The following is a 26,678-nucleotide window of genomic DNA, read 5'->3' on the forward strand; positions in this document are numbered from 1 at the left end:
AGGCTGCTATGAACATAGTGGAGCATGTGTCCTTATTACCAGTTGGAAGATCTTCTGGGTATATGCCCAGAAGAGGTATTGTTGGGTCCTCCGGTAGTGCTATGTCCAATTTTCTGAGGAACCGCCAGACTGATTTCCAGAGCGGTTGTACAAGCTTGCAATCGGTGGTGCTATTTCTTGGGTTTGGGTCTTGGACTGTGTACAGGTGGAGAGGAGCCTGAGCAAAAGCAAGCATGCATGCCCTCATTCTCTCTCTGCTCCTCCTGGAGATGATGGCCTGCGTGCATAATGATCCTTCCTCCCTTAGGGTTACTTTTGTTGAGTGTTCAACAGAAACAAGCGCTTATCCTGTATCCCTCTCCTTCCCATTTCCCTGTCCCTTCCTCTCTACTTCCTGGTCCACTGAGATGTGAACAAGCAGCTGCCTCGTACTCCTGCTGCCATGTGGCCAGTGACCACCATACCCTCCCTGCCATGATGAGCTATAACTCACAAACCATGAACCCAGATATGCCTCCCCTCTCTGACATTGCCTTTTATCTGGTATTTGGTCACAGCAATGGGAAAAAGAAAGTAACTAATTCAGGGTTCACGAAAGAGATAGCTCTTGAACTAAGCTCCAAAGATGAGTAGACATTTTCCAAGTTGGGACACCAGACAAGAGGGGCCTTCTGGGTAGAGGAAGCCATGCAAGCTAAGACTTGCAATTGGGGAGCTGAAAACAAAGCCCGTTACCCTTATTCCTTACAGATATTCTGGATAGCATGGTGTAGTATTGAAGGATGTGGACTCTGAGGCCTGGGTCAAATGTCAGCCTCTCTACCATTTAGCAGACTCAAGATTTGGGCAAGCCACTTTACTCTTTGGACCTTAAATTGCAGATAATACTTATACCTGTATATAGACTTGGTGTAAAAATTCAGTAAACCAATAAGTTTACAACTATATGCAGCATTATATATTTGTTGGCTATTACTTACACGTTTTTTGTGGGGTTTTGGGGTTTTTTTTTTTTTTGGTTTTTTTGGGGTTTTTTTTGTTGTTGTTGTTTTTGGTTTTTGGCTTTTTTGAAACAGGGTTTCTCTGCATAGCCCTGGCTGTCCAGGAACTCACTCTGTAGACCAGGCTGGCCTCAAACTCAGAAATCCACCTGCCTCTGCCTCCCAAGTGCTAGGATTAAAGGCGTGTGCCGCCACCACCCGTCTTTACACATGCTCTTTTTTCCATTTTTCCCACTTGGGGATTTTTTTTTAATATAAATTCAATCATACTATTTGTGTTGTATAAGATTTCTTAGTTTGTATAATATTCATGAAATTCTTACATATAAATGCATTCTCTAATTCCATTAACTTTTCTCCTCACCTAACCATCAAACATGCACAGCTTCTTTCTCTGGCGATTGTAAAATTTGGAGACAAAAGGCTACGTTTTCTCTATCTCTGCATTCAAGAGAGTCTTCGTGGCGTCTGTCCTGATCCTGTTAGCTATTTTTAAGACATCTCAATTGGAGCGAAGGAGACTAGAGGAGGGATGATTTGTATATAAAATATCTCCCATGGGCTCATGTGTTTGAGTGGTTGGTCTCCATCTGGTAATACCATTTGGGGGGGATTGTGAGACCTTTAGGAAGTGTGTCTTCAGTGGAAGAAGTGGATCAGTGAGACCGGGTATGAGATACATACCAGCTGTTCCCTCGGCTTCCTCACAGCTGATACAACACTCTCTCCCTGCTGGTACATCATACTCAGCTGCCACAAATATAAGCCATTCCCAACCATGGCTTCCGTCCTCCTCTGGGATGAACTGTATCCTCTTGAACTGTGAGAGCCAGAATGGAAGTTTCCTCCGTCACACTATTTCTGTCCTTGTCTCTGTCTGATACACATTCTATTATGGCAGCAATAACTGATCTGAGAACCGAGGGTTACTGAGACTTTATATAGGACATGTGTCTTAGTCACTGTTCTGTTGCTGTGAAGAGACACCATGCCCACGGCAACTCTTATAAAAGAAAGCATTTCCTCGGGGCTGGCTTACAGTTTCAGGGGTTTACTCCATTATCATCATGGCAGGAAGCATGGGGGCATGCAGGTAGACACGGTGCTGGAGAGGTAGCTGAGAGTTCTGTATCAAGATCTACAGGCAGCAGGAAGAGAGAGACACTGGGCCTGGCCTAGGCTTTTGAAACTTCAAAGCCTGCCCTCTAATCCTTTCAAACAATGCTGCGCCCTGAGCATTCAAATAGATGAGCTGATGGGAGCCTTCTTACCAAAACCACCACAGCACAGTGAAGGCGCATTCTCCATCCCCATAGGGTCTTTGAAATGTGCTCGAAGATGCCCCATGGGGCTTTTAGATGGGATGGTTAGAACAGAAACTTACTGTGCACTGTCGTCTTAGAGTTTTATTTCTGTGAAGAGGCCACAGCAGGATCCCAGCAACACTTCTAAAAGAAAACTTTTAACTGGAGCTGGCTTACAGTTCAGAGATTCCTCAGTCCGTCATCCTCACGGAGCCAAGCAAGGTGGCCTGCAGGCAGATGTGGTGCTGGAGAGGTAGCTGAGAGTTCCCCATCTGGATTGGCAGGCAGCAGGAAGAGACAGACACACTAGGCCTGGCTTGGGCTTCTGAGACCTCAAAGGCCACCCCAGTGACACACTTCCTCCCACAAATTCACACCTACTCCATCAAGGTCACACCTCCTAATAGTGCCACTCCCCATGGGCCTATTGGGGTCATTTGTATTCAAACCACTACAACTTGCGTGGTCCTGATTTCGTTAAATTAGTCTATTTAATCCTCAAAGCAAGCCAAACGCGTGAGCGCAGTTGTTTGCTGGGCCTGTCATAATGGAATACCATGATCTAGGTGGGTTACAACGGTGATACTGCTACATAGTTCTAGAGCCTGGAAACCAGAGGTCAAGTGTCCTTAGAAATGGCTCCTTCTAAGGGATAAGAGAGAAAGCCCACTCATGCCTCTTCGCTAACTTCTCGTGCTTTATTGGCAGTCTATGGTATTGTTCATAGATATCTGCCTTTGTCCTCAAGTGGTGTTCTCTTCCCATGTCTCTCTTTAAATGCCCTCATTTTATAAGAGACCTGTTCATATTGGATTAAGGATCCCTGTTCCATTATGATAATGAGCTCGGGATCCTCTACTGCATTGTGATGTGTGCTCATCTTCAGCACGTAGATTCATCAGAGGCCATATTCCCAAGTAAGGTCACATGAAGACTCCAGTGCCTGGTTCTGCAAGGACACAGTTTCACTTATTCAAAGGTAGGGAAACAGACCTGAAAAGGTTATGTTGACGCAGATGGTTGTGACCGAACACCTGGCAAAAGGAAGGAAGGAAGGAAGGAAGGAAGGAAGGAAGGAAGGAAGGAAGGAAAGAAGGAAAGAAGGAAAGAAGGAAAGAAGGAAAGAAGGAAAGAAGGAAAGAAGGCAGGTTATTTGGCTAAAGGGTTTTAGGGTCTCATCCATCGTGGCTGGCAAGCACAGCAATGGAAACCGAGGCAGCTGGTCACACCGTGTCTGCAGTCAGGAAGCTGGGAGATGAACGCTGGTGTGCAGCTCCCTCTCTCCTTTTCATCCAGCCCACGGGTTGGTGGTCGGTGGGACACACTTGACGAGGCTATGAACACAGGGCGGTGGCTCCCATCCTCTCTTCTGTCTCAACTGCGCAAGATAGAACTCTAAACCACAGGCAGGTTCTGACATCTGGACCTCATTCACTCAGCTTATGCTACTAACTCACCAGAAATAGCATTTTCATAGGAACTGGGGTAAGGAGGTGGGTGGCCAGAAGCAACGGAGATCTAGGGCAAGCTATCGGCCTCTTGCTGTTTTTCGAGTGAACACTACTGGCTTTGGGAACAAGGCAGTTCCTTCTGCCCTTATCGGCAGTTCCTGTCCATTTGCAGGAAGCTTCCTGCCCTAAGGGTCAAGACCCATGTACCATAAATGATCCCCAGCCATTGCTCAATCCCAGCACACAGCATTTCCAGGCTCTCCCTGAAGGGCGGTCTCGGCCCTGGTTGAGATGACCGGTGATCCCAGCAGGACTCAGTACTTTGAGGGGAACCTCCCCATAGGAACTGGTCCATAGATAGACCCTCGAGCGTGCTGCTGGTCCATCCTCTTGACCCCTGGGTTAACTGCTTGACTTGCCTCACCCTACTATCAAGATTCCCCATGGGAAACAACTGGCATAATTCCAAGGCAGTTACCGAAGGAAGGAACAGGCTCTCGGCGTGAAGGTAACACTGGGGGTCTTCAAAAACACACAGTAAACAAGACTCTAAAAATAAACACTGGGGGCGAACCACAGCTCCTCAACTGATACCTTCATTTGCATCTTCTGACTCTAGAAAAGCCCCAGATGGGGGTGTAGTATCCATCTATCACACACTGGTGGAATCTGTTGGGTAGTTCTGGGTGGTGGTGCAAACCCCTGGTGGTCACGTGAAAGCTGGGCTTTAACTCCTCCCTTTAGGAGGGACTGCTGGGTTGGTGGTTTTTTGTTTGGTTTGGTTTGGTTTGGTTTTTATAAGCTACATTTTCTTTGTCTTTTTTTTCCCCCCTTCTTCCTCTTTACTGATGAAAGTCCTAAAGTATCAGAATGAGTAAATGTTATGCAATGGACATTGCTTGACACAGACAGATTATCACTGATGTGGGTGGGTTTGTTAGAACTAGGAAAAGTCCAGGTGAGTACTACAGTTGCTTAAAGTGTTACTCTAAAGTTGCCCTCAAATGCAAAAAGTTTACAAAAGAGAAAAAAACGCAACTGCTGCTGAGGGAAACAAAAAAAAACTCATGTCTTCCAAATGCAGGCTTTGGTGTCGCGCAAGGCTTGCTTTCCTTTCAGATAAGCTGTCATTGAAGCAAAAGCAAGATATGAGAAATGTGAGCCTCTCTCTTTCAACACTACCCATTGTGTTGAGATTCATAAGCGCGAAAGCTAAGAGCCCACCGTCCTCTCAGAGAAATATGAAAGTTGGTGCTTTGAAATAGAACTTATCAAACTGCCCGAGTGATATCTATGCTGGAATCCAACTGGATCTGCATCCCCTTCCGAACAAGTCTTTCTTCTTCTCCGTGGTGAGAATTACCTCACCTGGAGTTCACACTGCAAAAAGTTTCAGAAGGCTTTTCATATGAATGAAGCTGCTTTCTTCACGGCAGATGCGGAAGCTGCCCTCCCCAGGGCTTGGGCAATCCACTGTGGGGAAGGAAATCGCCTCCCAGGCAGTGTGGCTGCTCAGAGCTAAGGTGGCTCCCGTGCGTGCGTCCTCGGTTGTGAGTACCTCCAGCTCCCCATCTTCCCACAATGCAGTTCCTTGACCCTGAGGACCTTCTGGAAGATGAAGAGGATGACATTTTTGGTGAAGGTAAACCCATCTCTCTGGCAGGAGCCAGGCTGCTCTACTCTAGTGTGGGGACCTTTCAAGTGCTTTGTACGAAGGACTTAAGGATTGTTGAACCGGATTGTTGAACCGGAGAAGACGATTGTTCGGAGCAAGGCGGTCGTAATGGGGCGCAAGGCAAGGCAAGGACACTGCAGTTGAACAATTGTTCCAAAGGCTTTGTCTTTAAAGGATTATAGCTAAGTAGAGATCTGCTTTAGGCCAGAAAAAGAGAACTGAGATTTTTATACTTTGTCCCTCATATGTGTGCTCTTTGATGACATCCAAAGAGAAGGCTGTCACAGCACTTTGTGCGTGCCAGGCCCTGGGGTAGGAACTGAATGAATGGGGCCAGAGGGCTTCTCCTGGTGACCAGCCAGCCCTCCTCTCCTCCCACCTCTCACCCCCTTCCTTCTCTTCCTAGATCCTTCTCCTCCCTCCCTCCCTCCCTTCCCTCCTTCTCTCCCTCCTTCTATTTGGCTGCCCCCCCCTCCCTTTGTTCTGTCACATTCATTTGTTACTGGGTTCTTCATTTTTTTTTTCTTTTCTTTGTGTGTGTATGGGGGGTGGGGGTTGAATCCTGGGCACACCCGACGCCCTCTGGCATTGCTTAGCTCTCCATCTTGATTCACAGATCTTCAGTTAACCGTACAGTTAGGCTTAGTGTTTTAAACAGGTAGGAAGTACCTCCAGATGTCTTATTCTTTTTGTTTGTTTGTTTGTTTTTTTTGAGACAAGGTTTCTCTGTGTAGCAACTCAGAAATCAGCCTGCCTCGGCCTCCCAAGTGCTGGGATTAAAGGCGTGTGCCACCACACCCGGCTCAGATGTCTTATTCTAATGCTGCAACCAGATGGGCCATAGGCAAAAACCTTTCTGGAATTTGGAATTGCCTAAATGGATGGGAATTGGGACTGGGGGAACCTCAGATTTTTCTTAAAATACCTTGTTTGGGCTTTTTTTTTTTTAAAAAGTCTGTTAAGAAGTGTAAAAGGGATACTGGGAGTGTGGGGGTGTACCCTGCCTCCTAAATCTTACAAGTTCTACCAGGTAAGAATCAAGTGTGTGTACTGAGAAGTCCTGGGCTCCAGCCCTCTAGGTTATGCTTGCTATCTGCACTTACTTAGTTTTAGCCACAGAAATATTTAAAATCAGAGTTTATGACTGTGGCACGGTGACACGTCCTTGTAATCCCAGCACTGGCGTGTGGAGGCGGGGGGGGGGGGCGGGATCGGGAGTCAAGGGCATCCTCGGCTACGCAGTATAGTGCATTGAGGCCAGCCTAAGCTACGAGAGACACTGTGTCCATAGAAAATGTAAATGACATCGTACAATAATAACTCGGGCCAGGCAGCACTTGGGAGGCAAAGGTGCAGAGTTCAAGGCCAGCTTGAGCTACATAGTGTTACCTTGTTAGAAAAAAAAAAAATAAGTAAAAACAAAAATGAGATAAAATCATGTTTGGGGTTTTTATCACAATGTCTATCGGTGTGAGGGATTCCTGTTGAGTTTTCCTGCTGGTGACTAAAGTTTCCATCTGCTTTGCTTGACTGATAGGCACTGAGAACTGCGGGTGTTTTGAAGTCTTGGGCTTGGGCTCTGTTCTTTGATTCTCCCTCCTGGTTACTTACTTAAAAACCAGGTTAACAATTACAACTAGAAAGATTCACCTACTTTGGATAACCTCCTACTTTGCAGCCACTTTTCCCTCCAGGGGTGAGATTCTTAAAGTGTCCAGTCTTTGTATCTGGGTCCGGTGCTGATGAGCGCCATCTACAGGTCAGTGCACAAGCCTGGCTCAGGCATGGGACCATCCTGAAAGGAAGGATCACAAAGCAAGGCTCCCCCATCCGGCAGACCTTTCTGCTGAGCACCCATAGCTATCAAGGTCATTGATTTAAATTATTGTTTTACATGTACCAGTTGTTTGTCTGCATCTACATCTGTGTGCCACATGCCTGACATCTGTGGAGACCAGAAGAGAATGTCTGATCCCCTGGGATGGGCTTAACAGACATTTGTGAGATGTCAGTCGGTGCGGGGAATCAAACCCAGGTCCTTTAGAATATCAGCCTGTGCTCTTAACCACTGATCCCCCTCAACGCCATTGTTTTATCCTCAGTGACCGGTGTCATTTCAGAGTGGCTTTAGACTTGAATTCTAGTTCTGTCTTGCACAAGTTTGGCAACATAACTTCTGTTTCCTCAATGGCAACGTGAGATTGCAGCATCCATTTGGCTGTATAGCTTAGCTTCGTTGAAGGGTCCTATTTGTCTTGTTCTTCCGTGGGGCATATTGTTTTACTTACTCCTTAGAGAGTAGAACGAATCCTTCGAGAACACCAATCAGTATGCTTTCATTGGTTTTCCCAGTCATGGCTCGCTGCTAGTTCATGTGGGACCTGGTTTTTTTAAGTGGTATCTCACTTTAAGAAGGGCTGTGTAGGCTCTGCCTGGGTTTTGCCCATTAATCCGCTTTGTGACCTCAAACAGATTGTCTAACCCCTTGTCCTCAAATTTACTCACTTGGGAAATGGAGCACAAACCTCCTGGGACTGTGTGCAGATTAAATCCTATTCCAGGGGAGTTCTTAGACTAGTACTCCGTGAACAGTAATGTACTTACTGCTGTGCTTGCAAACAGACACTCATGTCATAGAATGGGGAGTCTGTTTTCCCCTGCCATGTATAGTTGCAGGAACATGGGCAGGTCATTGATCCTCTCTGAGCCTCATCCTGTATTGAAAGCACAAGAGTGATACAGTCTCTGTGCTTTGTTTTGTTTCTATTTTGCTGTTGAATTATTTCAGCTAGCATAGAAGATGATGGGTTTTATTTTCACCCGTTTGGATGTACTGTACTTTGCTCACACGAATCCCTCCACGCTCCCTCATCCCCCACTTTGGCTCTCTTGGCTGAGACATCATTTCTGAAAAAACCCCCGGCTCCCTGCCTGACCTCACCATCGGGACGTTTTCACCCGGAGTGCATGACCACCCAGGTTTCCCTGGGCTTTCTGCTCTCTGACCTGCTGGAGAAAGCAGTGCAGTCCCCACACAGAGCGTCTCTCCCCACACACAGAAGGGAACCACTCGGGAAGCTTGTTGTTAGGACAACCCTGTTTCTTTACAGCTGACACTCTTTTTTTTTTTAAAGGAAACATCTTCCCCCTCTCACAGGTTTTGTACAGATGTGGAAAGATCTAGAAAGGAAAAGAAAGCAAGTAGTGCTTACAAGGGGTTCGCTCACCGCCTCTCCGAGATCCTGTTTGTTCTCTGTGGTTAAAGAAAATGTTAAGGTTCACAGAGCTAAGAAGCATGCGGTACCACTCCGTTGTTATTTTCAGAGAGAGCGAGCGAGCATGTTTACCTACACATAACAGTCTTAATTCTTCCTCCTTTTCTCCCTCTCCCTTCCTCCCTCCCCTGACCTCCCTTCCTCTCTTCCCTCCCTCCCTCCTCCCCTCCCCACCCCCCCCACTCATACCCACAGCCTTAAGCATGCTTTCTAGATATCCACAACCTCATTGTGTCATTGGAAAACAGTTACTATCAAGCAGCCATGAACTTTTCTTAGAAAAGTGGGTGATTTGATTATCAAGGCATTGAAAAATTGAAAAGCCAACTGCTGGCACTATCGGCTGTTTTTCTTTTTGTGGTTTCACGCTTATCAGATTAAAGGACATGCATCCATCTCATTGCTAGGCATTGCTGGACACCACTGTATGGGTCATCTTTCAGAGAAGAGAACGCCAATCCTGCAGGAAGACTCAGTTCTCAGGTGGCGGCCAGTCAGCCTGTTAGCACGGAAATTGCACCTTAGCAGTCGTTGGTTGCCTCCTGGTTTAGAAGCCCCAGCCTGGCTGCTTCCATTTTAAGAACTGCTCAGTGGCTGCAGTCCAGTGCGATGATTGGGACAGTAAAACCCCACGAGTTCACAATGTGTGTGCAAAATATCGCTCGGGCTCTTATGTTCCCATAGCTCTGAAGATTTCACTTCAAGACCTCATCCAACTGTAAAAGTTTTGCCCGCTCTCTGTTCCCAGAGCTGGTAGACCACATGGTAGCAGGGGCACACACTCTCATATCCTGGAGGAGCTTCTTCGGTCTCCTCAAAGAAGGCTTCTAGGTGTATCCTTGTGCCAGGGTAGGGTGGTACCCAAGAGGTACCTCCCCCTTCTCAGAGGAGGAAAGTGGGAGGGGCTGTGGGAGGGGCTGTGTGAGAAGGGATGGGGGCTTCGATCGGAATGTAAAGTGAATACACAAATTAAGGGGGGAAAGGTTTCTATATGGAGAGGAACTGGATGCCTCTAGTGCTTAAGACTTAAGAGACTAGCAGGTGTTTGGAACAAATTCACTCATTTTTAAAAAAATAAGTACCATCTTTCCCCAGGACAGGCTGGAGAGATGGCCCAGGGGTTAGGAGCTCTTGCAGTTCTTGCAAAGAACCCAGGTTCAATTCCCAGCACCGATATGATGGCTCACAACCATCTGTAACTCCAGTACCGGAGGTTTTGACACCCTCTTCAGGCAGGCACACATGTGGTGTGTAGACAAAATACCCATATAGTTAAAATAAACAGTAAAAAGAAAAACAAAAGAAAGTTGGTCTGTGTGCTTTCCTTTCCAAAGGAAACTTTACCTCAGAGCAAAAGGCTCTCAAAATCTATCAAGAAATTGTTAATTAGGATGCTAGTCAAGCTCTGCCTCTCTATGTAGACTGTTTATAAAACTACATGTTTCCCCTAACACTACCTGGAGGGTTAGGACTCAGAGACTGGATAGCCCAAAAACCTAGGATAGAACCAAAGATGCCCAGAAAAAAAAAAGTTACTGAAGTGATTCCTAGTGCTCTTCTGCAATACTCATAGTGCCTACCCTGTTAGCCATCGGAGAGGCTTCGTCCAGCACCTGATGGAAACAGATGCAGAGACCCACAGTCACATATTAAGCAGAGCTCGGAGAATCCTGCAGAAGATGGGGGAGAAAGGGTTGTAGGAGCTAGAAGGCTCATGGACACAACAAGAAAACCCGCAGAATCAGCCAGCCTGGGCTCACAGGGGCTCACAGAGACTGAACCACCAACCAGGGAGCATGCATAGGACTGACCTAGACCCCCTGCACGTATGTTACAATTGTGTGGCTTGATCTTCTTGTAGGACTCCTAACAGTGGGACAAGGGGATGTCTTTGACTCCTTTCCTGACTTTTGGGACCCTTTTCCTCATACTGGATGGTCTTATCCAGCCTTACTACGAGGGGAGGTGCCTAGTCTTACTGCTACATGATATGCCGTGTTCAGTTGATATCCAAGAGGGCAAGAGAAATGGAGGAGGAGTGGGGAATAGTGGCAAAGGGGAGGTGGGAGCAGGGACTGAGAGGAGAGGAGGGAGGGAAAACTGAGGTTGAGATATAAAATTGACGATGATGATGATGATATGAGCCAAGATGTTTTGTGAATTACATTTGCCCCTTGCAAAATTAAAGCATGACAGGAGGGAGGAAGAGGTAGGAAGGATGGAAAGAAGAAAGGAAGGAAGGAAGGAAGGAAGGAAGGAAGGAAGGAAAGATGGAAGGAAGGATGGAAGACTAAATTAAGATTATATATAAAAGCAATAAATCCAGGAAGCTCAGACTGGTTGAAACTTCACAGAAAAAAGTAAAGGAAACAGAACACAAGCCTTGGAAGAAAGTGCTGGTGGGGGAGGGGTGTTGCTCTATGATATTCTACATTTCCTTTCATATAAAAACATACGATAATTGTTACTTAGCTGTATTTGATCTTTCTCAAAAATATCTGGGATTCTCAAGTGGACTCACATGGGATTGGAAAGCAGGCAGGAAGGGGCTGGCCTAGTTTGACGGAGTGAGAAGAATTGGTTACTCTCTGCTTTCACCGTTTGCCAAGACTCTTTGGATCCGTTTGTTTCCAGCCTGGGTTCCTGGATAAACAGTTTGGATGGAAATCATTTCCCTGCTCTCTCTCAGGGTCTGGAGCAGACACAGACCTCCCCACAGTTATTCCTGCCTGTGTGACCTCGGCCTTGGATCAGTGAACACTCCCTTCCCATGGATGTCTAGGAAGCTTTCTTTGCCTGGTGCCAGCAAGATGGTGTCACTTCAGGGGCATAGACCAAAATAGCACACTGAACTAAAGCTATGCAGGCCAGAGCAGCCACCGGTCCACCCTCTGATTTATGGCCTCCAGTGACCTCACAGTGACCTATTTCTATCTGCCGATGCTAAAAGGGGGTTGATAGTATAAGTTGGGCATGCCAGATGTTTATTTTAATATTTTGTGAACAGTCAGAAAAGTCTGAACATTTTAGGAAGACTGGAAGATATATTTGAGCATTTATTTACACAACTTGTCTTGAAAACTAAACTTCTGGACGTACCCACTACAGACAAGAAAGGACAAAGGAGGGAGGGAAGGAGGGAGGAGGGAGAGAGGAGGGAGGGAAGGAGAGAAGGAGGGAGGGAGGGAGGGAGGGAAAGAAAAAGAGAAAGTAGTAGTTATTAGTTAAGTAGTTATTATGACTAAGATGTTGAAATAAATTGTGAATCTAGCCTTTTCTTCCTCTTTGATAAAAGCTATTTACTCAAGTCCATGTATCTATTGAGTGGTATGATTTCTAGAGTTAACTATGCCTAGTTTGTTTAATCATAAAGCACAAAATGTTTCTTAAAAACAAACAAACAAACAAACAAAAACACTGCTATTCTGAGTGTGTGTGACATCATGCACGCATCAGCAAATGGCTTTGAGAGGAGGCACTTTTTGCAGACATAGTGCTGCAGAAAGTACCGTGCACACAGAGAGTCTGATGCCACGGCTGTCCTTAGACTGTGGACTTTTTAGCACTCAGCCTTAAAATTCAAGTAAGGCAGCAGTAAGCTGCTCCCTGTGTGAATGATGACAATACTGACGTCAGTGGTAATGATGCTGACTTTAATGATGGTGATGATAGTGACATCATTACTTGGTGATGATGAGGACAGCAGTGACAACAATGGGACAGTGTCCTGGTGGGGACAGTGGTGCTGATGGCACTGATGGAGGTGACCATGATGGTGATGGAGCCATGATGTTGGTGCTGGTGATAGTGGTGGCCATGACGTTAGTGGGGTTACGATGAGAGTGAAACGGAAGGTGGTGGTGGTTCTAGTGATGATGGTGGTGATGATATTTAATGGTTGTAGTCATTATGGTGATCATGGTGGTACTGATGGTAATGGTGGTGGTGGTGGTACTGTTGATAATGGTAGTCATGATAATTACAGTGATAGACGGTATGTTGGTGATAATGATTATGATGAGAGTGATAACATGGTGGTGGTGGTAATAATGATAGTGGTGATAGTCATAATGGTAGCAGTAGTAAGGATGATGACAGCTGTTAGCCATGATGGTAGTGGTGGTGGTGGTGGTGGTGGTGGTGGTGGTAATGGTAGTATTAATGATTATGGTGGTAGTACTAGAAATAATAATGATAGTGACGATGGTCATGTTGATGTTTATCTATCAAAAAATTTTGTCTATGTTAAAAGAAAGAATGTGTAGGAAAACTCAGCTCCTTAAGGGCTTCCTACCTAGAAGTTTCTCATTATCTCTCTGATATTCTCAGCTATTCCAGCATACTAAGTCTGTTCAGTCCCCCTCTTCCACTCTTGGCATTTGTCACAAATCACTAAGATCTGGCTTAGTGGGGGCCGTGGTCTGATGTGAGCAGAGCCATAGAGACTGCTGCCCTCAGACGCTTCCTGGGACTACAGGGTCCCCTCGGCCTCAAACGCTGAAGCCTGGCTGCTATCAGGGTTTCACCATGTGGCTGAAGTAGGACTCAGAATAACCCAATACTTAGCACAGAATAAGTTTGTGATTGCTTCGCTATTTTTCTCTTGCTTTCATTCATCTGGCCTCCCTTTGAAAATGCTTTTCCTTGTCCAAAGCAATGTATACTGTGACAGCACTGTAAACAGATTATTAATATCCTGTATATATTAATTAACCTTAAGAATTAATACAGCAGCAATTACTCCTTATCCAGTTAGTTCCTCAAATAACCACACAGAAAACTTTTACAATTTCAAAGCTTAGGCCTTAGCTGGGTAGACTCTCAACTAGCTAATCTAAGTTGACCCAGCCACCTAGCTCCCTCCAGTCATCGCTAGCTGTACATTCCAGGCCCATAGGCACATCAGCTCTTCTTATGTCTCCTCTTGAAAAGCCATCTTCTTTCTTCTTCCCAGAGTTTTTTCTCCCTCCCAGGAAGTCCCACCTTCCATTTCCTACCCATCAGATTTTTATTAAAGCTAATCAGAGAATACCTTAGGTAGATGAAGAAAGACAGAGACACAACTTCCCACAGTGTACCCCAACATTCCACTACTGGACAGAGGCCCTAATTTCCTTCAGAAACACCAACAGTGAGGAATCCCATCTTTAACAGTATTCTTAACAGTGTTTGGACCTATTTCCTTGGTAACTATTTCTTTGGTTGACATCACAATGACTGCCTCACCCGTCACCACTCAACTAAGTGCTTTTACAAAAGTAATTTGAGAAAGGCCAAACTTACATATTTATTCAAAACACTTCTTATACAAAGTTGGTGCACATTTAAAACATATATTATTATTTTTTTTTCCCTCTAAGTGGGAACTAACCAACAGAGGTTTACAAAGCATCACCCACCAGTCTGACCAGAACAACAGGCTATGAGATTGATCTTCTTCGTGTAGAAAGACAGTGTGAATTGAACTGTATAGGACAGGAAAGAGCCAATGAGGGGTGGGAAGATGATGGCTCTAGTGCTCCCCTTGCAAGCACCACAACCTGAGTTTTGATCCCTAGAACACATATACAAAGCCCAGGTACAGTGCTTCATGCTTAGAATCCCAACACTAGGGGAGCAGAGGCAGAGGCATCCCTAGGGTTCATTGCCCACCCAGCCTTGACAATTTGGTAATTGCCAGGTTGAGGGATAGATTATCTAAAAATGAAGGTAGAGGAAAACATCCAACACTGACATCTGGTCTCTGCACATACACACACACACACACACAAGTACTTGTACGTGCATTTATACACACACACTCATAAAAAAAAACAATGAGTCGTCAGGACTACTCACAGTGAGTCAGTGGATTTCTGCAGTGCTCTTGGTCTGGCCAGGGGTTGATAAGCCATAGCCTTCAGGCCAAAGGTAGCCTATTGCCGGCTTCTGCTTCTGCAAGATGGGAATGGCTTTCACAGATTAACATCTATAGCTGATGTGATGACAAGAGTCACCCGTCTTGAACTCAAATAAGCAAAACATTAGCCCAAAGAATTCTATTCTTGTCTTAGGAGAACGGTATTACTAGAAAATCTTACTACCATATTTTCGATTTGTCAGTAAGAACTATGTGAACTGCTGTTTTCTTTATCAGTGTGTGTGGTTTCTGGATCATTTTCTCATTTTTAACCTCTCCAATTCACAATGCCTAAAATATTTACTAACTTATTCTGTAGAGAAAAAGCCTGCTGGTCTCTGGTCTATGTAGGCCATTAATTTCAAAGTCATTTTATACTTATCTTTTATTTATGTGTATTTGTCGGGAAGACTATATGTACACAGTGCGTGCGGGTGCCCTCGGAGGCCAGGAGGTACTGGATTTCCTGGAACTGGAGTTAAAGGTGGTTGTGAGCAGCCCAAAATGGATGGTGAGAGCTACCCTGGTCTTCTGAAAGAGCAGCAAGTCCTCTAAAGAGCTGAACTGACCCCCCCCCCCAGCCCCTTTCAAGTCATTCTGCCTCTCTTTGGGTCACTGAGTTTCTTAAGGACCTTTTTTTCTGTAGCACTGGTTTTACATCTGTGCCTTCTCTCTAGGAGGTTCCCATGTGAGGAGGATTTATCCGCTGGGCTTAGTTTTATTTTCTCTTAGAGGGAACACGTGTCATCATATTGGGCTGCTTTTTAATACCACTTGGAAAGGCGACTTTTAAAAGTTAGTACTTCAATACAGACTGTTCTGGATAGGGGAGGAAAGAGAAGCCAATATTGTGAAAGAGAAGGAACACAAGAGGACCAGTGCTCTATTCTCCCATGCCAGCGATAAACTAGCTGGAAGGAGATAACACGTATGAGGGGCTGAGGGTTTTTCCTGATTGCTCCTTAGATTTCTCTCTCCCCTTGACTCTGGGTTCACAGGTCCCTGGGACCTCCTCATGGCAAATGGCTGATGTGCAGGAACAACTCCAGGCTGTCTTCCTCTGAGCTTTCCCACACTGAGATGCCCCAGTTGACCAAGGAGCAGGGTGCTGGATCTCATGCAACATCTTCCAAAGAAATAAGACTGAACCCACAATATCTTTCTGTTAAAGGATTACACGGAGTTGGCCCCGTCTTTATCATCCCCACAGAGTACCAGTTCTCTTCCACTACCCCCATTCTGTGAGGCAGAACCGTGCGTGTCTGCTCACGTGCATGTTAATTTGAGAATGAAGACGCCTTTGCAAAATAGACATGACAAGAGAAAGCTAACGTAAGCACACACACGCATAGAGAGAGAGTTACAGGCGCCCTGTTGCTAAGTGCTGGAAGGATCAGGAATGTCTAGTTCTATTAAGCATCTTTGGGCAGTTCGCACAGGCTACAGGGAAAGAAAACGCTGCTACTAAAAAGACAGGAAACTCTCTTGTGCGCTGTTGGTGGGAGTCCAAGTGATCCAAGTGGTACCACAGCTGTGGGCAACAGAGTAAGAGCTCTTCAGAACGTTAGGAATGGAGTGACCATATGATCTGGGTACCCCACTTCTGCATATACAGGAATTGAAAGCGGGGTCTTGAGATGTTTGTGCATTTGCACTCATGAATAACCATGTCATTCATGATGCCCAAAGGTTACTAAGTAGCTCAAGTACCCATTGAGGGAAAATGGAGAGATATAGGTGTAGTGTGCACAGACAATGGGATATTAGCTGGTCTTCAAAAAGAATGGAGCCCAGTGTGCATAAATCTTAAGGATATTATATTATGGAAAGTAAATCAATCTCAACAAACGTAAATGTCACATGATTCCATTTACATGATGAATTTACAGTCATTAAGTCCATTGAAACAATAAGTCAATAGTTCCTAGGGCTGGGATAGAAAGTGAATTATTAAAAGATACAAGATATATATTAAAAGATATAAAAGATAAAAGTGAATAATATTGCTTAAAAGGCTTACAATTTTGGTTTTGCAAAGCAAATGAGCTCTGGAGATTGGATGCAGGACACTGGAAACAAGCATACTGAACTATGCATTGAAAATTGCTAATTATGTGTGTACATGCCTCAGGAAGCTAGCAGAGGGTGTCAGGTCCCCTGGAGTTGGAGTTACAGGCAGTTGTAAGCTGCCCAGCATATCTACTGGAACCCCAACTCTGGACTTCTGAAAGACCATCAAGTGGTCTTCCCTTCTGGACTGAGACGCTAAATGTTATGTTATGCAAGTTCTACCACAACTATTTATGTGTACATATATAGACATATATGTATATACATTTATCAGTATTTGGAAAGTTAGTTCAAAATTCTGTGCAGCCTTTCTCTTGAACCTCATAACTCTAACATAAGAGAACCAAATTTTCACAAAAGACAAATTTGATTCTAGGGAATTAGCCCTAATCAAGGTGGACTCTAACCAACACAATTTTAGAACAATATCATTCTTCCCAGTGTTACTGAAGTTTTAGGATCAAAGTCTTGGGTCTGGCAGCCTACCCCACCAAGCTAGTCATGGCCATCAATCCTCAATACTTACAGAGACAAGGAAGCGCAAAAAGCAGAGAAACAATATTGATTCAATATAGCCACATTGGGAGCGGGAACAAAGAGGCCCAGGGGCCCTCAAGTCTGTCTTCAGGGGCACAGACATGGGGTTTCTGATTAAATAGGAGTATAAGCTTTTTATCAGCCCTGGTCAAGGGCTGATCCAGCCCAGCACTGCCCCATCTTGTCTCTAATGCTGTCTGTTGTGCAAAGTAGTTTCATAAATTGTCAGAACTGTGTAGAATCTCTTCCTGGGAGGCAAGTGCCTCCTGTAGCTGAGGTCAAGGCTTCAGCCCTTCCCTTCCCTTCCCTCAGTGTGGGATTCCTGAGACCCATCTTTTCAACAGCCTAATGGCTGAAGGGTGGGACACAAGTGTTTCTCTTTAGCATAACTTTGCTCTTGCCAGAACTTTGGCATGTGCAAGCTTTGGAGAATGGAATTCTTTCTATGAATTCCTACCTAATTGGGAACAGGATCTCTGCATAAATGTTTTGTGATTAGCCCTCATGGAAGCTCCTGAGAGAAATGCCACCCATGGCAGATGTGGTCTCCCGAAGAACTTATAAACTATTTTCCACCATTGCAAGACTGTCACTGGAAGCCTGCCACATGCTAGGCTCAGTTCTATTCTGGCTCCTGGGATCCAGCAGTGACTACAAAGTCTCTAAAGTCCCAGGTCTGATGAAGTCACACAGTGTTTAGAGAGGGGACACACAGACAGGAAAAGATGCAGAAATGCCCCGTGTTGGGGGAGAGATGTGTTGTTGACAAATGAGGTGCAGGATGGGAAGGATCAGGCATGGCCGCCCAGGAGGGATTGGCTGACAAATGCCTGAAGCTTAAAGGAAGTCAAAGTCTGGTCCTGTGGATGTCTAAAGGGAGAGTGTTCCAGGAATAGCAAAGAGGCCACTGTGTCTGCAGCACAGTGGGAATGGCAGAGAGTGGTAGATGAGATCCAAGAACTTGGGGCTTGGGGAACTTCACCACTTGTAGAGCCCTATAGAGTATGTGTAGACTCGGGTTTTTACTTTGTATGAAACAGGGCTCATTGGCCAGTGCTCAGCTGGATGATGCCATATTACCTACCTTCTAGCATTCTGGCCATTCCCTTGACAGTAAAGAAGGGCTCAGCATGTACCTCAGTTGGTGGAGTGCCGGCTTAGCATGCTAGAAGCCCTGAGTTTGGTAAACATAGCATGGTAATACATGTCTATAATGCTAGCAATCAGGTGATAAAAACCAGAGAATCAGAACTTCAAGGTCATCCTTGGCTACATTATGAGTTCTGGGTCAGCCTGGGACCTGGAACACACAGGCTCGGACCCACAAAAGTAGAATACAAAGGCAAGCAACTAATTGGAGCACCATTAGAGGAATCCAAATGACAGCTGGTAGGAACTCTAAGGGACCCTACTGTGCTTGAGCCAGGGATATGTGGCGTGGGATGAGTAGGCAAGAATGAGACCAAGTTGGGCTTGAATATCTTGAAGGGTGACATTGTTCTTTGTTTCTTGAGATGATGGTGACTGTTGAGAGAACTGGTCTGGGCTAGGGGAGCCAGCGTGGGCTGAGGAGACCGGAATCAGGTATGGACAGTCAACCTTAAAGAAATTGGGATGGCTTTGGGAAGTCCTCTATGTACTCAAAATAGTGGAGACTCAAGAAATGTCTGTTGAAATGTTGACTGTAAAGCAGCATAAATATACATAAAGATTATCCATAGATGTAGCCCTAGTTTGTGGGAATTGAAGCTATAGAAATCTCTATAGACTGTTCCACAAGACCAGGAGTTCAGCAATGCAATACTAACTGTTGGGAACTCTCCAGGGAGGGGCAGGGAAAGGTGGGGGAGAAAGGGCTAGAATACCTTGTGCAGGTCTAGGAGTTCTCACCTGCAGACATGAGAGCTTTGTATCACTGGGTGCTGTGTGTCATACACTTGATAATTGTAGAAGTGTGTATGCAAACTGCCTCTGAACACTCTGTCTTTGATGCTCTACATACCCAGTTCTAGTGCTTGCCCTTCAGCCTTTTGGGTCCAAGGCTGTACCTCACAGGCTCTCTGCTGGAGGAGACCTACAGGGTTTATTGATTTATTCCACCTCAAAGAAGGAAACAGGGGCCTCTCCCTGTTCTTGAACTCCCCTTTTTCTCTTCCCTAAGCCACACATCCATTAAACAGTCAAGAGGCAGCAGTCAGCTTATTCAGTCTTGTTTCAGCTCAAACCCCACATGCTGTTTTCAATTGCTTCTCTTTATTGTAATCTTTCTGTAAGACGGCCCTTTGCAGCAGGGCTTTGTATTGGAGCATGTTACTTTTTCGGTGCTAGGGATCAAGTTGAGGACCTTAAGGAGATCTCTAGGCAAGTACTTTATCACTGAGCTATAGCCCCCTTTCTCTTTGTAGCCTAGAAGAAAAAAAAAAATTAAAAGAACTTATTACCATACCAGGAACTCTCCCAAATTCTGAAATAGACAGTCCAGTATTTTTCCATCACCAAGCACTTGAGTTGAATAATGTATCTATTGCGGGACACAAGGCCAGTGCATTCTGGTTCAGGAAGAGGCCCATATGTCTGAGAATCAGATCTGAACGTCCAGGACACCAGGCCTTCAGCTGTGGGAGTTGAATTCCTCTGTAAATTCGGCCCCCAAGGCTGAGAGGTTGACTATTTAGAACCTGCCAAGGGCTGACTCTTAATTTTGGTTGAGCATCATCTGTGTGTGCAGGGAGCAAACCCGAGCAGGTGTTCACATTTATCTTTCTCAAGTAGCCTCTTGAGGCTCTTTGGAACAGAGTCTACAAAAGAAGAGACTGAAATAGAGCCTTCCAGCCATCCCCAGCTTCGGCCCTGCCAGGAGACAGCTGTTTCTCGGCCTCTCCCTACTGCCTAATGAAAATAGCTGGGTTCAGTAGGAGATGCTTGCTACATTGCTGACAGAAGTCACTTTCTTTGGAGATTTGCTTAAACCAATGCCCTTGGCTTTATTACCGTTGCTGTGAAATTTTCAGCTCTAACAGCTCAAGCATGAATGACCTATTTTGAACGTGACAGGCATTGCACTTCAGCTGTGTGAATAATTTATGAGCTGAGATCGCTGTCATCACTCTGATAGTACAGCTCTCTCCTTTGCCTGGCTAATTATGGAGGGCAACGATGTTCCGTCCGTCCCGTTGTCACAGCTCCTATGCGAAGCCACCAGGGACTTGTGTGTGAGCAATGAAGGGAAGGGAAGAGGGGAACTGGACCAGGGCCTCCTCGCTCCCACTGCTAAACAAAGAAGTCTCCAAAGGGGATAGATTTCCACCTGAACCTCTGCAAAGTGAAGCTGTGCAGAGCCCTTGGGACGGATCTGATATCCAGCATCCTGATTTTGCATCACATTGTGTGTTAGCTGGGAGAGGTGCGAGCTGTGAAAGGGACTTAGGAAGGAAAGAGATGCTCGATCGTGGAGCTAGTTAGGATTCCTAATGGTTCCAATCCTCCAGGACAAGAGCAGACATCTGGGTTCAGAGGTTCACTTTCCTATGAGAATGGAGGCATAGATGAGGGATGGGGCGCTTGAAGGGGGCAGAGGTAGCCCCAGTAGTCTCCTCTCTATGAGTACCCCTGTGTCTTAAGCCATTTTTTGAGGTACTTCTAGCTCTCTCGAGCTGTGCTGGAGTAGTAACAACTCACTTAACTACCAGGCGGCCAAATGGAAATCACACTTCTAAGTAAAATCCATGAAGACAGGAAGATTAGCCACTAGAGGTAAGGGTCTCATCATTAGGCCCCTGTCCCTATCATTCCTCCAAAAATCCACCTCTGGCAGTTAAAGAGCTCAAATTCAGGAATTAGAAGGGACATGGCCTTTGGGGAGAACTCTGCCAAGCTGGATAAGGGATTAAACAAGATTACAAGAACAACAGCCCTGACTTGAAGTGAAAAAAGAAGAGGAACGTCCATTTACAGTGAAGGGCCACCTGAGTGAGAAATAGTTAAAATATGAAAGATTAGAAAAGAGATCTTAAAGAGTTCTCTTTTTAAAGTAACAAGTGTATTTTTTGTTGTTGTTGTTGTTGTTGTTGTTTTTTAAATTGATCTCGGATGCAAAGTACTCAGAGAAGGTCACTCAGCAATCATTTTGGTCCCTAATCTCTTGGAGCCAGCCTTCCCCTGGAGAGGCTTGAGGGACTGGATTAACTGGTTATTCTTCCTACTAGTCAAATAACCCACAGAATGGGGGTGGGGGGGGGGAGAGCTGTGTATCAGTTGAAATACATGGCTAACAGGCAAATCCCATCTATCGGTCCTGTTTTCTCTTTAGCTTTTCTTATCTATGTATATTTCACATAGTTCTCCGAAATCTCTTTCAGCTGATTCCAGGCATTGTGCTCTGAGCTCCACCAACCTAGGCTGCTCTGTGCCAGTGGTTAAGGGTCTATGTTAGCCACACTCAACCTGACTGCCATGGCTGTGGACAAATGGTGTCTCACCAGCCACTAGCATAGTCTTGACGTTCCTCAGGCCTCCGAAGCACTGGGGAGGCTGGCCCCAGGATATGCCTGTCTGAGCATCCTGAGCAGATGCACGGCAGGGTGCCCCACCACTCTGTGCTGCTTTACAAGGGTTCCTCAGACTGAACTTCGGTCCTCATGCTCTTGGAACAAGTACACCTAGCCAGCCCATGACTAGTGCCTCGCTACTCAAGCACAGCTCGAGAGAGCTAGAAGTACCTCAAAGTGGCCTAAAACACAGGGGTACCCATAGAGAGGAGCCTACTGAGGCTCCCTCTGTCTGCCCCCCTCAAGCCCCCCATCCCTTGTCTATGCCTGATTCTCATGGGAAAGTGAACCTCAGTACTTCTTAATGAGTATCCACCAGGAAAACCAACATTTGCAATAATCAGAAGTTTCATTTACTAAAGACATGGATCCCAGAGGTAGGGAGGGTACAGGTGTTTAGGAACCAGCAACCGAATTATAGGGGAAGTAGATAGAGGCCATTCTCCACCGGGGTGGGAGGAGGTTACTCTTTATAAAGGGACACAGCCAGCCCAAGATGACCTTATGAGGAAGAGTCTGGGATTCATACCTTGAAGGAGGCCATTCACGGTGAGCCCCAGGGCAGAGAGAGGAGCGAGAGGAAGGAGACTAAACAGGAAGTGGCCTAACTGAAAGCCTGGGACTAACAGCATCCCCCTGGGAGCACTAAATGCATCACCTTGGGGGAGTTGATGGGGTTCTTTTCACTGAGCCTCTGAGGGCTCCATTAAGAAGTAAAAGTTTATCTCCAACCTTAGAAACAAAAGTGCCTGCCTGCCTAATTCTTAGCACTCTGCTTACAGATACCAATAGTTTCCAACCACTTGTACCTGCATTTTGCAGTCTTTTATACCCATTTTGTTGTGTCCTAACTCTTTTCAATTAAAAGTATAGTCTTCACTTTGTACCTCTTGGGATTCAGAACTGAAAAGAATTGTCGATTTTTAACATACTGCCGAAATCCTTGTCAGTCTCCTTTGCTGGTTCCGAAAATGAGATCTGAGAACCCTTGAGGTTGACCAAAACTCTTTCAAGTTCTGCAACAGCCTCAATGTGTGTGCGTGTGTGTGCATGCATGCGTGCGTGCATGTATGTGTGCATGTGTGCATGCATGTTCTCTCCAGACCATGCACATGTGAAGGCCAGAGGTTAATAACTTTCTTCCTCTCTTCCTCTCCTTATTTTTAAAACACAGGCTCTCACTGAACCTGTAGCTCAGTGGTTCAGATAGCCTAGCTGGCCAGTGAGTCCCAGGACCCACAGGGGTGTGCTGCCGCATCTAGATTTTACACGTGCTGGAATCCAAGTTCACTCCCTCACATTTGCATAGCAAGCATTTACTCACTGAGCCACCTCCGTACTTCCTGTCTATTTGTTTATTTTTGAGATAGCTCTGGCTAGGTGGAAACTCCAGTGTGACTTTAAATTTATGGAAATCCACCTGCCGTGCCCTCTTGTGTACTGTGTGCACCTACCTCTCATGCTTGGCTTCAGTATTATGATAAAGCATAAAATGGTTGAATGATCTTGGGACCATTACGTTGTTTGTTTGTTTTTTTAAATGTTAAAGCATTCTCTTAGAAAGTAGAGAAGGATAGAATATTGGTCGAGATTATGCTATATAATGCAAGATTATTATATTTACAGAAAAAGACCTCAAGGTTTTATGGAATAATCATGTATAAGAAATGTGATGTAAAGTTTCTGAAGAGGAAATTTTTGTACTTGAAGCACATTTTCTTCCCCATCAGCTCTGAGCATCCAGTTGTTTGTGCCTCTGAAGCCTTCTAATCACTCAGCGCAGAAGCTAGACCTGTAGATGGGGCTTAGGCTTAGGGTCATTGGCCTCAACTCATTGGCCTGGTTTCTGTACCTCTGAGCAACTTGTTTCTGGGACATACTACAATGACAACAGCGGTTGACCAAGAATGTTCCCATTGCAATAGCAAATGCATGTGACAATGGGAAGGAAATGCCTGCGTGTCTGCTTCTATGAGGACCTTATCAGAGGCACCAGACGTGCATGGGAGGTCTGACTCCCTGCAGTCCCAATACTGATGACACTTCCACTGGAGCTGCTCCAGTGCCCATAAATGCTGGCTTGGGGGTGGGGTGGGGGTGGGGCCTCTTCAGGGGAAGGTGGCAGAAGCCAGAGGAGAAGCACACACTCACCTTCCTCGCTGAGCTGAGTGGCTTCCCTTCTTCTTAGACACGTTAATACCAATACGAAGCTTATTACACTGTCCGTGCCACAAAGCATAGCTCCTGACACACAGCTTATTGATAGTGAGAAGGGTGCTAACCAGCTCTCCCAGAAGGCAGGGATATGCATGGATCTGTGTTCAGGGGACAGAGCTCCTATTTAAAACAAACAAACAAACAAAAAAAAGAACTAGTGTCATGTTTCCATCATGGCTGGAACAGGGCTTTCGAAACCAGGGGCGATTTTAGAGATAAACTTCAATAGTAGGAGGAAATGTGATTAGACAAAGAATCAGTTAAGAATTTCTAGGCAATGGATTGGCCTGAGCAAAACAACAGGAAGTGCGGTGACCTGGCTATCCAACCCTTCATATGACAGATGAGACATAGAGGCCCAGATTGGCCAAGTTCCTCCTCAGCAGCATGGAGACAAAACTAAAGTCTCTCAACTTCAAATCCTTCTAAGGACTGCCTCCTGCCTGTGAGGGTGACAGCAAGGTGGGGACCATCTGGGAAGGCTTCTGAAACCACACCCCTGATGCCTCAGGAGGTTGTGTGATAAAGGAGAGTCTCCGAACCAAAGACAGGCATGGTGCGCACACACCTTTAATCCCAGCACTCAGAAGACAGAGGCAGGAGGATCTCTGAGTTCAAGGCCAGCCTAGTCTATAAATTGAGTGCCAAGACAGTCAGGGAAACCCTGTCTCAATAAAACAAAACAAAACAAAACAAAACAAAACAGTGTCAGACCCGGGATTGTGGCTTGCCTAGCTAGTATTCTTGCCTAGCATTCACGAAGCCCTGCGTTCAAACCCCAGCACTGCATAAAATGTGCATGATGGCCCATGCCCGTAGTTCTAGCACTCAGGAGACAGAAGCAGGAGGATCAGAAGTTCAAGGTCAGGTTTGGGAATATTGGAAATTCAAGGTCAACTTGGACTACTTGAGTGAGAACCTATCTCAACTAAAGTAAAAATCTCAAAACCAACAGCATTTCAAGCTACCCCACAGCCAAGCACTGGGACGGCTGAATGGCTCTAAGGGAGGGTCACGTGATTAGAGATAGGCCTTCAACATGAGGTCCTGAACTCTGCTTCTCTCATGGACATGAGGCATCCCAGTTAGGAAGGAAGCCTAGATCTCAGGCTAGATCTGATCACCTCTCCAGGAACTGTCAACGAAAGCCAGGAGTAGAAGCCTGAAGTCACCAGTGTCCTAGGCACAAGATACACAGAGAAATTAAGCACAGATCTAATAGATCTAATAGATCCCAATGAGAACATCAGCTTCATTTGGCAATGCTGGGCATTCCTCAAGGCACATGCTGAGCTCTGAGTTACAGAGCTGGAGTTCTAAATTGGGAAATCAAATCAAGCTTGGATGCTTTCCTTGTTTCTTCTGATGAACGGCGTATTTATCAATCTCCACCAGGCTCACTGGGCTGATTCTGTTAGCCAAACATCGGCTCAAAAATTCTCCAGAAGGAGAATGACACAGCCTTACTGTTTCGGAAAGGGAAACTTGTCGGTGCTGCTGAAGTTAAAACACAGTTTCGTGCTACCAAAAATAAAGCCGTTCCCATAGCACCCAGAGCACTTCCTCTTTCCTATGGCACACCTCACTTACTCATCTCCAGGACCACCGGACCAAGCAGGTCGGGTGGCTGCAGCAGCCTTCCTAGCCCACTACCTGATACTGTCCTCACCCGACGGTCCACTGATAGTAGCTGCCATTTTTATTTGTGAGTATTCTTAATGAGGAATGATGTGAGGGGGGTGGGCTGAACTGTGTTCTAAGGAACCATTCTTTTCTTTTTTAAGTCAATAAATTTTTACTTAAGGGATTTTGCATGTCACTCTCTCGCTGCCTATTGAGGTCACTTGGCTCCTTCAAAGCAGAATTCAACATTTTAAGACAGTCCTGTTCTAAAAGCACTGATGCTCAATCCAGGCATGCAGTCAGCCCACATTTCTCTCATTTGAGCTTCTTCTGTTTCCACGTGAGTGGAGAACATATTCATGAATTCGGAGTTCTCCATCTGAGATGAGAGAGACACCCATGACAGCGTGACAGTGCTAAGTGGTGACGGTATCCGTGACAAGGCTCCTACTTTGAACGTGAAGCCTGGAGTTGAAGGCACAAGTCTTATTATAAATGGATGGAGTTTGTTTGGTTCGCTTTGTTTTACCAATATAGCATTGGCACAACCTACATACAGATCTGGGTGCAATATCATAGGAATGAGTGTAGTCTAGATTCCTTCGTGTTAAGAGAAGTAGAGTCTCAGAAACTGTGGGGGGTAGATCACTTATCCTAAAGTGGACCATAAAGCAAATTGCTTCAGGAACCATTCCTTTCTGCCAGCATGAGGAAACGCAACTGTCTCCTAGTGAGGAGGTTCCCATAGTACCCCTGTCTCCGTGAACGGAACAGATCTGTGCTTCATTATTTCCCTGGGTCAAGTCACAAGAACACCCTTGGTGGATAGGAATGCTCTGCTCAGAGAAGTTTAGAGAAGATAAGAATTATTCTTATCACCAGTAAATACACCACAAAAGAAAGTAGGAATAAGGAGAAATCCACCCCTTTCAGAATGGGGACTCTGGAGATCTCAGCAGAGACAGTGGGGTGGAGGGAGATACCTGCTGTAGCGCTTTGCTTTGGTCTGAGATACCTGGCTTCTGGTGTGTGTGTGTGTGTGTGTGTGTGTGTGTGTGTGTGTGTGTGTGTGTGTGTGT

At 45.6% G+C, this 26,678-nt stretch overlaps 1 protein-coding gene across 1 annotated transcript in view; it reads left to right on the top strand.

Annotated features, from left to right (window-relative positions):
* The first annotated feature begins 5,249 nt into the window (after window positions 1-5,249).
* Ripor2 (RHO family interacting cell polarization regulator 2) overlaps window positions 5,250-26,678 on the top strand; it is a 113,248-nt gene continuing 91,819 nt past the window's right edge. Inside the window, exons 1-2 of the mRNA XM_021215317.1 lie at window positions 5,250-5,398; window positions 6,107-6,108. The gene's annotated coding sequence lies outside the window, so the exon portion shown is untranslated. The remainder of the gene's footprint in view (window positions 5,399-6,106; window positions 6,109-26,678) is intronic.

Source organism: Mus pahari, chromosome 16, assembly GCF_900095145.1.
Source record: "Mus pahari chromosome 16, PAHARI_EIJ_v1.1, whole genome shotgun sequence".
NCBI classification, from domain to species: domain Eukaryota; kingdom Metazoa; phylum Chordata; class Mammalia; order Rodentia; family Muridae; genus Mus; species Mus pahari.